Genomic DNA, 14,031 nt, shown 5'->3' with positions numbered 1-14,031 from the left:
CATAAAATAAACAAACAATTTTTGCTCTGAAATTTTTAAATATCTGGAAACCCTAAGAAGCGCTGCTACTATTGACCATTGTAGGGCAGAATTAACATTTTTGCAAATTCAGCCTAATTATAGACCTGGAAAACATGTGTTCAACCTACCCCCATTTCCCGTAAGACGCCAGTCATCCTTTCCATTATGTTTGTGTCCACACCACTACAACCAAAAATGAAAATGTGTCAGTCTGTTTTTAATGACCAAGACCTCCCACAGATGCCAATAACATCATTTAATACCATATATAGAGGCAGGTAAAGAAATGTGTAAAATTACCCTTCTTTATAATTTCCTTCCTTCCTTCCTTCCTTCCTTCCTTCCTTCCTTCCTTCCTTCCTTCCTTCCTTCCTTCCTTCCTTCCTTCCTTCCTTCCTTCCTTCCTTCCTTCCTTCCTTCCTTCCTTCCTTCCTTCCTTCCTTCCTTCCCCACTTCCTTCCTTCCGCCACTTCCTTCCTTCCTTCCTTCCTTCCTTCCTTCCTTCCTTCCTTCCTTCCTTCCTTCCTTCCTTCCTTCCTTCCTTCCTTCCTTCCTTCCTTCCTTCCTTCCTTCCTTCCACTTCCTTCCTTCCTTCCTTCCTTCCTTCCTTCCTTCCTTCCTTCCTTCCTTCCTTCCTTCCTTCCGCCACTTCCTTCCGCCACTTCCTTCCGCCACTTCCTTCCTCCGCCACTTCCTTCCGCCACTTCCTTCCTTCCGCCACTTCCTTCCTTCCTTCCACTTCCTTCCTTCCTTCCTTCCTTCCTTCCTTCCTTCCTTCCTTCCTTCCTTCCTTCCTTCCTTCCTTCCTTCCTTCCTTCCTTCCTTCCTTCCTTCCGCCACTTCCTTCCGCCACTTCCTTCCTTCCGCCACTTCCGCCACTTCCGCCACTTCCTTCCGCCACTTCCTTCCTTCCTTCCACTTCCTTCCGCCACTTCCTTCCACCACTTCCTTCCTTCCGCCACTTCCTTCCTTCCTTCCACCACTTCCTTCCACCACTTCCTTCCTTCCGCCACTTCCTTCCTTCCTTCCTTCTTTCCACCACTTCCTTCCACCACTTCCTTCCTTCCGCCACTTCCTTCCTTCCTTCCACCACTTCCTTCCGCCACTTCCTTCCTTCCGCCACTTGCTTCCTTCCACCACTTCCTTCCTTCCTTCCTTCTTTCCACCACTTCCTTCCTTCCTTTCCTTCCTTCCTTTCCTTCCTCAGTAATGTAACCATTTTAACATCATTCTCATGAACAATACTTTACTTTCTTTGTTATATGTGATACTGAGAATGCTGCATGGAGAACTAGAAATGTAATATATTTAGCATTTCTTTCTATTTAAAAATAGAATAGCACATATAGTTTTGCTGTACCAATTAAGTATAGCAGCTTGTTAACACAATCAATGTTTTCACATACTAAATACTTTATAATCTAGCACAAGATGTGGACTTACAATTTCTTAATGAATGCACTTGGAGTTTCCTTTAAATGGTGAACACAGAATGAACCTGCTCATGGGAAAAGAATGCTATGTATCTCTGTTATTGCTTCTAGAACTGTTACAGCAGCTGCCTTTGTGGATGGCTTACAGCTGCACTAAAGCTCAAAAATGTATGATTAAAAGCCCAGCATTTAAGTTTTCACACAAAGCTGAGAATCATAAGGATTTAGGTCTAGCAGCTTTAAAAAACAGAAAACTAATTTTTCACAACAGTTTGTGTACTGTTCTTATCAATGTTTTTACATATGAACATTTAAAGTAAATAACCTCATGTACAAATAATGCACAGATACAATAATTGTTCTAGTTGGTGATTTTTAAAAGGTTTTTTCCTGCTTATTTTAGCTGCATTTCTTCTCCCCTTTTACTAATCCCTCTCTGAAAAAAAAGTATTGTATTTCTAAACTTTTAACAGAAAGTTTAACAACCATGATTTGGAAATATCTGAGATTAACTAGCTACTACTGCTTGATTCATTTTTCCTTTAAATTTAATTCAGTTATACTGGGACAACCATGAAAACCAATTCTACAGAAGAAAAAAAACTGAGCAACAAAAATAAGCAGAAAATATATCTTCCACTTATCTTCCTCCTAATTCCTTCCTCCTCAGAAAACATTTAAATGTATTTTTAAAAGTATCTTTTAAAGAAGTGCTCATTTAAGAGTTTTACCCAGATAGATTCTTTTCTCTTAATTTTACAACACCTGTAAATTATATCAAAATTATGAAAATCTGAACTCATCAGTAGCATGATGAGTTCTTACCATGTTTTTATTTCACAAATAGTGAAACTTCTTAGCCTGTTTTTATTTCACAAATAGTAGAGCATCTTTCTTTCTTTGCTGCCCTACACTCAGATATTGAGATATTGTCTGGCTTTTAATTACAGACTGAACAATAAAAAAAAAAGTAGAGAGTCCTCAAGGCTAAAGTGTCATTTTGGATTGAATTATCCATCTGGCATTTAATTTTCACTTTTGACACAAGTCACAGCTTTTGTCAGAAAGAATTCTTGTTTGGATGCTAGCTTTTTATACATCGTGAGAGAAAGCTGTCTGACTCATTCCCTTAACCCAACAACATCGTCAGAAGCATCCTCATTGTGAAATGACTCAAAAAATCAGCTGTTTGGAATGCATGAAGATCACACCAGAGGTTTCAGGAGTCCTTTTTCAAGCTCCTTTCTTCCTAAGTAATCATCATTTCCACAGATCTCTATTGCTGGATACATGCAAAGCTGCCATGTTAAATCACCACAATTTTCCTAAAAATTACCCTTAGAAGACATTTCAGACTAAATGAAAACAAAACAAATTTGCAGTACGTGGGCACAAGAAGGTTCATTCTTGCTGCTCACGCACATTACTTACAGATGTTCTCCAGCAAAGACAAGTATTTTGCAATTTACAGTACATTTTGAAACAAGGGAGTATTGAAAAAAACTATTGAAGAGCAACACAGAACATTAGCTGCTCTCCGCTTCTGTTAAGTGAAGATTCAGCCTTAAGCATGTTAAAAGAGAAAACTGAATCCACAGAATGACAGGATACCCTACAGGATGCCTGAAGCCTGCGCACATTTAATCTCTTAGAGTGTATGGGGTGTTGTGTCACCCTAGGAAGTAGAGGAAGCAGCCCAATAAACTGTGGTCTTGTCAACCACAGGATGTGTCTCCAAGAGAGTATGGGATAAAAGATCTTAGGCTTAGCTCCTCCACAGTGGAGTCAGTGCTGCAGACACAGAATTTACACGGGCCTGCAGTGACTGGACAATAGATAATAGTTTTAAAATGAGTGTAGATTTAGATTACATATAAGGAAGAATTCTGTACTGAGACTGTGGTGAGACACTGGAACATGTTGTCCAGAGAAGCTGGGGATGCCCCATCTCTGGAAATGTTCAACGCCAGGCTGGATGGGGCTTTGAGCAAACTGATGTCACAGTCCATGGCAGGGGATTGGAGCTTCATGAACTTTAAAGACCTCTTTCAACCCAAACCATTCTGTAGTTCTACGATGTTATACTTCAGACTGCACTAAGGAGTAATATGGACTCAATCTTTAAACCTGACCTTTTTTTTGTTTTTGCCCAGGGCTTCCACAACATCTACTGAATGGCTAAATGTAGAATGGGATTTAACATGGACTGATCTTGAATTTAAAGTACAAAATAAAAATACACTATAAAATATAAAAATAAATACATATAAAGAACAAATATATAGGCACTCTGACTTGTCTTTTGCCATACTGAAGCCTGAAGGAAATTTATAGAACACCCGGCAAATTTAGATCCTAACCACTGAGTCTTTACTTTCAGCAAGGAGACCTAAACGACTTCATTTCCCCTCCTGCCTTTTTATGCTACTAACATTGTATTACCAAAGCTTTGGCATCTTCAAGGGATAGAACTTCCTAATGTTAATGGAATATCAAAAATTTAATCAAATTTTCCAAAGCTGAGAGCTGGGAAGCTCGAGCTGGCTGCAGCTCAGGGCAGCCAGTCCTGACACAGTGCCTCAAAAGAATCTTCAGGCTTTTCCCTATGGGCTTGCTGATAGACATGCAAAAGATGGAAAACTCTGACAAATACTTTTCCTGAATGCTAATTTACATTGTTTATTCAGAGCTGAGCTATTCTATTTCAAACACTGAATAAATGGACTTTTTTCAATTACTTTGAGTTGAATTGGCTTCAGATGACTTAGAGGGTTAATAGGAATGATACTATTTAGCATTTATTATTATAATAATCATCATCACCACCATTAGCAATGCACTCTCCAGATAAAAGATGTGTTTTACTCTAGTCCTGTATACATTTAAGAAATAATATTTTGATCCTAAACCAAAACCCAGTAAGTTAATGAAAATGACGCAGTTGCCACTGATCAATATATCTTAAATGGAGATAGGAAATTCTTCCTACAACAGAAGCTAAATATGAAGAAACTGAATGTTAATTATTATTTCACATATGTGATTAAGATTCTAAATGAAGATTAAAATGATAATAGATATATGTTACTGAGACTCTAAGTGAAAATCATAAGAGACATAATAATGATTTTTTAGTGGTACTCAAGAGCAGCTCATTAATAGTGCTGATACACTAATTCCAAAAAACCCCCACTAATTATCCTACTAAAAAGAACCTGAACATTATTTAATACTGCAAAGGAAACATGCTCAAAGATACATAAAATCTTTAATCACGTGTGCCAGGTCAGTTTAGATGGTTAGAATATGATAATGGGAGACAGTATGAAGAATACAAAGCATTTTTCTCACAGTCATCTAAGATATGTGCACAGATATTGATCAATAAAATTGTAAATGTTACATTAGAGAGTATATGGTATAAACAGCTCACTGGCTTGCTAAAAATGATAAAAAACTGGGTAAGAAAACAGAAGCAATCTTAATATTTTAGAAAACGGGAAAAAAAAGAATGCATGCAGACATGCACATGAATCTCTACATAGTTTTGGGGGGTTTTTATTTTATGAATTCATGAGTATGTGTGAGCTCAAGTGTAAGGTATGGAGAAGAATAGTCACTCTTCTGTCAGCAACGGATCCATTTTTTTTTTCTTAGAAATAATGGACAGGACAACAAAATGGAGCATTTATGCAGAATCAATATTGATGGAAAAACACATAGGGTTTTTTGTTTATTTTAAACAGCTTAACAAAACTAGGAGAATGCAGTCATGATTTCACAACCATTCCTTAAAAATTTAAAAGTGTTGGAGCTGAAACTGCTTGCTTCAACACAATGCAGTCTTTGCCAATGCATTGTGATATAACTTGTATTTATAAAGTTACATGCTTCTTCTTTGCAAGAAGAGTTTCTGAGGAATTGGAGACAAAGCCAAATCTTCCATAACACCAGTGATGCTGCTAGCCATCCTTATAAATAAAAGACTCTAAACTCAGCAGAATACATAGCCAGTAATGAGCCGCTTACTGGTGAAATGTAATCCACTTCTTTTCCACTTACCGGCAAGGACTTAAACAGACTGACAGGGCAAACAGAAAGAAAATTCAAATTATAGTGATGGAAACACAATTAAAAAACCAATCCAAACCCTCAACTACATGTTGTGTTGTCTCTTCAACCTCCCATACACAGAAAAAAAAACCAAAAAAACCCAAACCAAAAAACACACACAAAAAAAAAAACCAAAAAACACAAAAAAAAAAACAAAACCAAGCAATAAATTCTAGAATATATTTGACTTTTCACACTACAAAAGTATTGACAGAGCTAAACATCAAAAAATCAACTCATCTAGGAGGTAAAAATAAAAGGTAATTAGATTTCAGGAATTCTCCATCAGCAAGCCCTAACTTTTCACTTATGTTTTAATACAAGAAAGGAAAGTTGTTCTGGCAAGAACCCATGCTGAACAATAAATTCATACACTTCTAGCAGCAGACTATCTGATGATACATAATTAATCTTTGATTGATTACTTTAATTTAGACACTGCAATTATTTTTGCAAAGACTGTCACAAGCAGAAAGAGTTACAAAAGTTTTTTCAGTATAGATTGCAAAAATTGTATTTAAATCACATTTGGATTTATACTCTTTCAACCCCTCCTTTATCCAACCCCAACTAGTTTCCTTTTACTTTTATATTTCTTATGTCTGAATTATTATTCATGTTCCAAGTTAATTTCTAACTTCATTATTACAATTTGCTTTGTTATGGTACTCTTGAGTCTTGTTTGATCTTTCAGAATTTAACAATCTGAGGCTCAAAGCAGATACTTGAATTTGGTCTCAGATACTATCTCAACATTTCTGCATCTTAAAAAACTTCAACAGATTACTGTACAAATTGTACCAATAAATGTATAAATGAGTGCTACATAGTACAGTTTAGGTGTCCACCTACACAATAATGAATAAGTACAACATTTGCAGTAAAACTTCCCTAATATTCATTTTATAGATCTGAAACCAGTGGATTTATAGTAAGTCTTTTTACAGACTTTATTCTACATTTTGGCTATGGTTCTTCAACAAATACGTTCATTTCATCAGCAGCTACACATCATTACCTGAATCTAATTCAAACTGCTTGCCCTACCAGTATATGCTACAAGACACATTTATTATGCTTTGCCTCACAGATGACATTCATTCACTCACTCTCATCTCATCACCATTTCTGTATTTTCTCTATTAACTTGCGAAGTTTTACATAGCTTCTGAGAAGCACAGATTTACTGCTTATCCTCTTGAAGTCACTAATTCTTTGAAGCACTTTGTTTTCAGTAAACCACTTAAAACTGTTGTGCATATTCTTTTTTCTTCCTGGAAGCTGGAATATTCAGGACTGCTTTCTAGGATTTTTGAACAGCTATTCCAAATAGCAGCAAAGCTGCTCATCCTTAAACACTTGCATGCAAGGTCCTAATGACTGTGTAACACACTGAATTTAGAGTCTCAAGGTTTTCTGTACACTCTGTGTGTAGGGAGAACAAAATATTTAAAATTAAAGGGTTATAGTGAATGGGATAGCATCAGACTGGTGACCTGTCACTAATGGGGTTCTGCAGGGCTCCATCCTTGGCCCAGTTGTTTTCAACATCTTCATTAACCATATGCATGCAGGACTTGAAGGAATACTAAGGAAGCTAAATTGGGAGGAGCTGTCAACTCCCTCAAGAGCAGAGGGACACTGCAGAGAGATCTCAACAAACTAAGGACAAGTGCTGGATTCTGCACCTGGGCAACCCTGATTGTCTATGTAGACAGGGGAGGAAGATGCTGAAGAGCAGCACTGCAGAAAGGGATCTGGGGGTCCTGGTCCATGGCAAGTTTAACATGAGCCAGCAGCGCTGTGGCAGCCAGGAGGGCCAACCCTGTCCTGGGGGGCATCGAGCACAGCATCTCCAGTCGGCAAGGGAGGGGATTGTCCCGCTCTGCTCTGCACTGGGGCGACCTCGCCTCAAATGCTGGGGGCAGTTTTGGGCACTATAGTATAAGATATCAAGCTCTTAGAAAACATCCAAATGAGGGCCACAAGGATGGTGAAGGTCTGGAGGGGGAAGCCAGATGAGCAGTCACTTGGCTGAGGTCACTTGGCTTAGCCTGGAGAAAAGGAGATTGAGAGGAGACCTCACTGCAGTCTACAACATCCTTGAGAAGGGAAGAGGAGGGACAAGTATTGATCTCTTTACCCTCGTAACTACTGACAGAACTCAAGGAAATGGCATGAAGTTAGTCAAGGGAGACTTAGGTTGAATATCAGGAAAAAGTATTTCACCCAGAGGGTGGCTGGGCACTGAAACAGCCTGCCCAGGGAAGTGGTCATAGCACCAGCCTGCCAGAGCTTAGGACGCATTTGGACAACACTCTCAGGCACAGGGTGTCATGCTTGAAATGTCCTGTGCAGGCCAAGAGTTGGTCTTGATGATCCTGATGAGTCCCTGTAGTGGTTTTGGTTCACCAATTTGAGTTTTCCTGGCCAATGCACCAATTGATGTGGTGGGACGAGTGCTGGCCAAACGCCAGTGCACTCACTAGAATATACTTACTCATTTCCTGCTGTGAGATAGGATTAAGAGGAAGGCAAAGCAGGCTCAAAACTTTAAAAGGGTATAAAGAAAAAAACTTCATTAACAGTAACTAAAAGAAAGAATAAAAAGAATCAGAATAAAACCTTCAGAACACTTCTCTCCCCTGCAACCTTTTCTTTCCCAATCACAACATACAGAAACAATTCAGTCAGTTTGTCACTTGTAGAATACTCCTTCTGCAGTTCACTTAGGGAGAGAAGTCTCTCTTGTCATGTTATGGAGACTTCTCCACGTGAAAACAGCTCTGTCATGGCTTTTAACTTCCATGAACACCAGCCTCCCAGGAATCTGCAATCATGAAGTCCCCCCCATCTTTCACAGCTTTCCCACAGCTGCGTTTATGGGCCACGTCAACTTTCGGGGTACTGTTTTAAAGATGAGCTGCTCAAGAGCAAAGGTCCTCTTCATCTATCCCTGAGATCATCTTCATCTCTGGGAATGGCGGTCTTCTTCTTCTTCCCCTGGGGGCAAAGGGTCTTCATCATTCTTCTCTATGTCTGTTCAAACTTCTCATGGGATCACAGCTGCTTGCTTTAGCATAGATTTTTTTGCTCTTATTCACAATTTTGCTCTTATTCTTATTTCTTTGCTCTTATTCACAATTTGAATCTTCATCTCCCCATACTTTTCAATGAGTTACCAGGAAAAAGAGTCTGATGTATCAATTGCATTCTTCTCCATATCCTTACAAGAGGATTTCACCTCAAACCTCATTCTCCTTCCATCTGGGACTTGACTCTTTTCTTTACTGACCTTGTCGTCTTCATATTGCTCATCTATGTGTCTTCACTCTGTCCTTTCACTGGAGAGAGGATCAATCCTTTGCAAGTTTCATCTGTGTAGTGAAAGAGTTAAATCTCACCCAGGCCTGCGAGCCTTCGTGTGATCTCTGCCGAAGTTGCAGTGCTGTATTTCAGGCCGTGCTGGGGGCTGTGTCAGCATCAGCTGCATGGCTGGTGTTTGGTTTTTTCTGTGTTCAATTCCAGCCGCAGGGCCACTCCGTGCAGGCCGCAGGGCCGCCTCTGGCCTCGGCCGCATGATCCCGTGCGGCGGCCGCGCTGCAGGGGCACCTGGCAGCAAGGTGTGAGCAGCCATGGCCCGGCCCTGCCTCAGGACTGCCTCCCTCTCTCTGCCTGGCAGGCACCGGGGCTCGGCCCAGCCAGGAAGGGACTGGCGGGCTCCCTGGGAAGGGGTCCAGCTCCGCAGCAAAGCCCGCCCGGGCTGGCCCGGCCGAGATGGGCACTGGGCCCACCTTGCCACCTGTTTCCAGGCCAGAAAGGAAAGAGAGCACTCCCAGGGTTTGTTCATTTTAAAATGTGAATCTCACAGAGGCAGATCTAGTTTTAATTGGCTCATTAACATGCCTATTCTCAAAGCTAGCCAGCAATTGGTTTTGCTAGGCACACAGGAAGTTCTCAGCAGCTCCTCACAGAAAGAATCACTTCCATGGGTGGCTCTAATGCAAAACCAGCACAGCCCCTTCCAACTCAGCTTATTTTATGATATTCACTGTCCACCATATATGAACACCTTTCTGTGCAGAAACCTTGGTTGGTATTGTGGTAAAAAAAATCAAGTTAAGTATTGTCACTTCCAAACTTCCATTTGTTTTCCAGCATTAAAATTAACTTACATATAAAGTGATGACTAGTGCACTGTTGTACAACTTTCAAATCTTTAAGACAATGTGATTGAATAAAGAAGTAAGACTCAAACTAATTAAGATATCTAGTGAGTTCAAAATTCTTTCATCAATATAGCACATTCATGCTAAATTTTCCCAGAAAACATACCTCTTTTTGCTGATTAAACTACTTGAATACAAAAAATAGAACCAAAATACAATGTATTCACCAGCATGCTCACAATCACTTGCTCCAAACATTAATGTACAGCAGGAGAGTATTAGACTACATATTTATAAGAGCTTATAATACAAGTATGAAAGCATTTCCTCACGACATTTATAAAACCCACTGAAGTATTCAGCTGGTCACAATTCGCTAACACAGTTCATTTTCACTTCATTTTTTGAAAACAATTTTGTTTTCTATAATTTTTACTTAAATGAATTTGGGGTGCACTGTGACATAACTGCCCATTTGCACTAGTAAGCACTTCTTTCCTTGCCACACTTGTACTGGTGTAGACATATGGATCACGATAAAGCCAGTCACCCAGGTAATATTTTCAATGCCTTTCTTCTACTATTTCAGGAAAGAATATATCAAATTTGCAGATTAGCCACAGGAATCTTTAACTGACTTTTCAGAAGACACCAGATTCTCACAGCTTTTGATTGCTTTATTTCAATTTTCAAATCAGAGTCTGTCTAATTAAAAACTGGAAAATTATGTTTCCAACCTTTCCCACTCCAAAATGTAATTGTTTAAGCCATTCTATTTGCCGGCACCTCTCATTTTCTTATGCTTCTCATACTCTGCAGCTGTTGATAGCTCTCATTTTCCTCCTTCACTGGTTTTTAACAGTTCACTAAGCATAAATTCTGCAGCTTGTTAATCCTGGGATTCATTTTCCTCCAACTCACCATCTTGTTACAGTGCTATATCTTTACTTGGCTTCCACCTTACAACCTGAATTTCTTCCAAGGCTGCTGCTTTATGAAAATTGTTAGGTTTGTGCATTCTTTTCAGTTGGGCAGCTGCTGGAGAATAGCAGCCATTGTCCTCCAAGCATTTTCTAGCTTACACACTCAAGATTCTTTTGCTCAGTCCAGTCACCTCAGGAGCTTAGCATAAGCCCCAAAGCTGTGAGTTTTCAAGGAGATTTTAGGTGAAAATTTAGTACATAAGAAGAGACTTCTCCTAAAGACGTAAGAGGCACATCAAAAGGAATGAACTAAGGGGGAAATGCAGACAATGACAGCAGCATTAAGTATATAAAGTGGAACAAAGCATGAGACGCCAGAGGAACATGGAAGGACCAAGATATCAATAGAATGATTTTCTGCCTAAATAGCTCAGAAAGGATTCCATAAGCTTTGCTTCAGAAAACTTTAACCCCAATGGCTTCAATAAATCTATTGATTCAAAGGAAGCCATATTATCTTGTAATATGATATTTTGTTTGCCATTTTCTCTATCAGAGTACATGAAAAGAATCAGTAACTAGGTATTGGCAGTAGTCTTTTTTAAGAGTAAAAAAATACCTTTTATCTCAGGATAGCTGTCATTTACTTTATTGGCATAATCAACTGATAAAAAACTCAAAACTTTTTAGTTTTATTCTTTATTTCTGGAACTCCAAAAGCCAACTTTTATTTTCATTCTTCTCTAAATCCCACATGCCGACACAACATCAACTACTTCAATAGATACAATTCTTTCCAGACACAAAAGAAATGCAAGTCCAATACTCAGACAATTCCTTTCTAACCCATTAAGCTAAAAAAAACCCAAACCAAACACCAAAAACAAAGCAAAACAAAGCAAACAAGACAAAAGAAGAAATCCACAAACGAAAACTCAACAAATCAAACAAACAAATAAAAACCCCATAAATAAAACACTGCATAGGGACAACGTTGGGATTCATTCCTGACAAGCAGTTACTTACCAAACTAACCCTTTTTATCCATCTGAGCTCAACTATCATGTTCAGATTTCCACCACATTATTTTGATTTATTTTATTCATCATTCCTAAGACTGAAGACGGATGGTATGGAAATGAGCATTACCCTTGAGTCTTCCCACACTAAGCCCTAGAGTGCAGCGATGTCCTTTTTATCTGATCACACACATCTTCCAGACCAACATGACAAAGGCTCATGCTGGCATAAAGACAAGGTCCTACAGCACTGAGGACTGTAATCTCTTATATTCTACTTTTGGGATCCAGCAGCTCAATTAAAGGTTGAAAAAATCATTGTGACAAAACTTGCAGTAAAACTTGAGAATTTGTCACAAAATGTATGGCTGTGGTTTTCCTAGTACAGAAAAATCCTTGAAAGATTTGTACAACTAAAATTATAGGCATGATATTTATTCCTCTGTCTTGGCCACTATGTCCTAACAGTTTTATATATATCCATTTCTCACACATTTGTTTCTTGCCTTCATAAGGGAGACAGGAACAGATTGGAAGCCCTTAGTTTATGAGATGTATTACAGGAGGGCAGAAATATAATGGACATAGTTTTATGTTTTCACTTTCTGCAAAGCACCTTTTTTTCCAAGGCAAGAGTTATCAACCTTCTTCCTCATTTTACTCTACTAACATAAGGTTTCCTGAAGTGAGATCTATAAAACCTCACAACAGTATAAAAGAAATATGTCATCTTCCTTTGTTATCAATAATAATAATAGTATGCTTATTTTAGCCTTTATCCATACACTTGTATCCTTAATAAAATTGTTCAGTATTTGAATGCTCACATTTCAGCCTTTGGCTTTTCCAGTATTCTCCATCAGATATATCTGCTCACTTCCCACGGCTTGTCCTTTCACTGAAAATGTACTGCTTTAATTTGACACATTTGCCTTGCAACTAATCTTCCTAAGTTTTGCTTCTCTGCTGTGATTATGGCTCCAATTCTCCTTCTTCCTTCTAATTTTAGTTAATTAAACAGAATCTGGAATTGAAAAATAGAGTAGTCTCAGCATTGTAGGATACTTGAGAGGGAAATGGGAATTTTTAATTTGCTCCATAGTCATCTGCTGCCCTTTTAGGTTGTTTTTTCAATTAACAACATGGCTTATAGTATCTCTCCTTAAAAAATTGTCTCCATCATGACCTTAGATAATCAAAACTAAAATAAAACTACTATTAAATACACCGTAAAGAGCAATAGGAATTAAGACCAGTCCTGTGGTCACTGTGGGTGAAAATTTGCAAGGCTGGAAGGGAATCCAACAAACCTTTGCCTGTACTGGAAAAACAGTAATTTGCTGGTATAGGTAATTGGGAGCTACCAATTAAGTATATTGAGTATTGAGCATTGAAAATAGCAAAACTCTACAATGTTTAACATTTAGCAAGTAGAACTTTTTACTGATAGTGGAATAGTCAAGTATTTTACCTGTTTCTCACAGTTATTTTAAAAGACATGCTTTTGAACTTAAACCCTGCATTTTCTGTATCAGGGGTACTTAAAAAGGCACACTGACAGTATTCTAAGAGTATTTATGATTTTTCCACACCTGAATTTACATTTTCTACATCTGAATATTTTTTCTCCATAATTAATATTTCTTTATGTAAACATTAATTTAAAAGGTTAAAAAATGCCTTAATACTCTACTAGATATTACACAGTATTATGCCATTTATATAAAAATGCTTGGACCAAAAAAGAATCACATTAATGTCAATTTAAAAACATAGTTGAACAAATGTATGACTGGGGCATGACTTATCAAACTATAACTCTCATGAAGACTGAAGGAAGCTCAAAGGCAGAGTGACAGTGAAGAACACACCATGGTTTGACTTGGAAATTAATACAGTGTGTGAGAAGTCAGAAAGGGAAGACAGGTCCTACAAGAACTGGTGGTGTAAAAGTTAGCCTTAAGGACTGCTAACAGAACTGAAAAGATGCATGGCATGTATTTTCTGTTATTATTTATAACTACCCCAGGTCATAAAGATTACAACCTTTAAATATCCAGAAAACAATTATAAACATGACAAAAGAGCAAATGAACAACAGAAAAATTGCAGCTTCTGGAAAGCTGACAGTCTTAAGACTGGTCTTACATGGAAAAGACACCAAAGTACCTGTCTATAATGTCAGGAAAATAAAAGAAAAATACTTTCCTGGAAAAAAAGACAGTATACAATGCTATGTTGAAGAGAAAGACTCGAGAGACCTCCATTTTTTTAAATTATCCTTCAGCTCACAGATATAATTTCAGGCTTCCTGGGCAGAATCTCAGTCAACAGACTTCTGCTAATAGCCAAA

General features: G+C 38.3%; 1 protein-coding gene across 2 annotated transcripts in view; it reads right to left on the bottom strand.

Annotated features, from left to right (window-relative positions):
* The window catches only part of SNTG1 (syntrophin gamma 1), a 318,609-nt gene that overhangs the window by 204,448 nt on the left and 100,130 nt on the right, over positions 1-14,031 (bottom strand). The window contains exon 1 of one of the 2 annotated variants that reach the window (XM_030971024.1): positions 150-193. The exons of the other annotated variant lie outside the window; for it this stretch is intronic. The gene's annotated coding sequence lies outside the window, so the exon portion shown is untranslated. Of the gene's footprint in view, positions 1-149; positions 194-14,031 lie in introns of those variants that run through there. 2 annotated transcript variants of the gene reach the window in all.

Source organism: Camarhynchus parvulus, chromosome 2 (genome assembly GCF_901933205.1).
Source record: "Camarhynchus parvulus chromosome 2, STF_HiC, whole genome shotgun sequence".
In the NCBI taxonomy this organism is placed as follows: domain Eukaryota; kingdom Metazoa; phylum Chordata; class Aves; order Passeriformes; family Thraupidae; genus Camarhynchus; species Camarhynchus parvulus.
The sequence above is the reverse complement of the archived record's forward strand: the minus strand, read 5'-3'. Positions and strand labels throughout refer to the sequence as shown.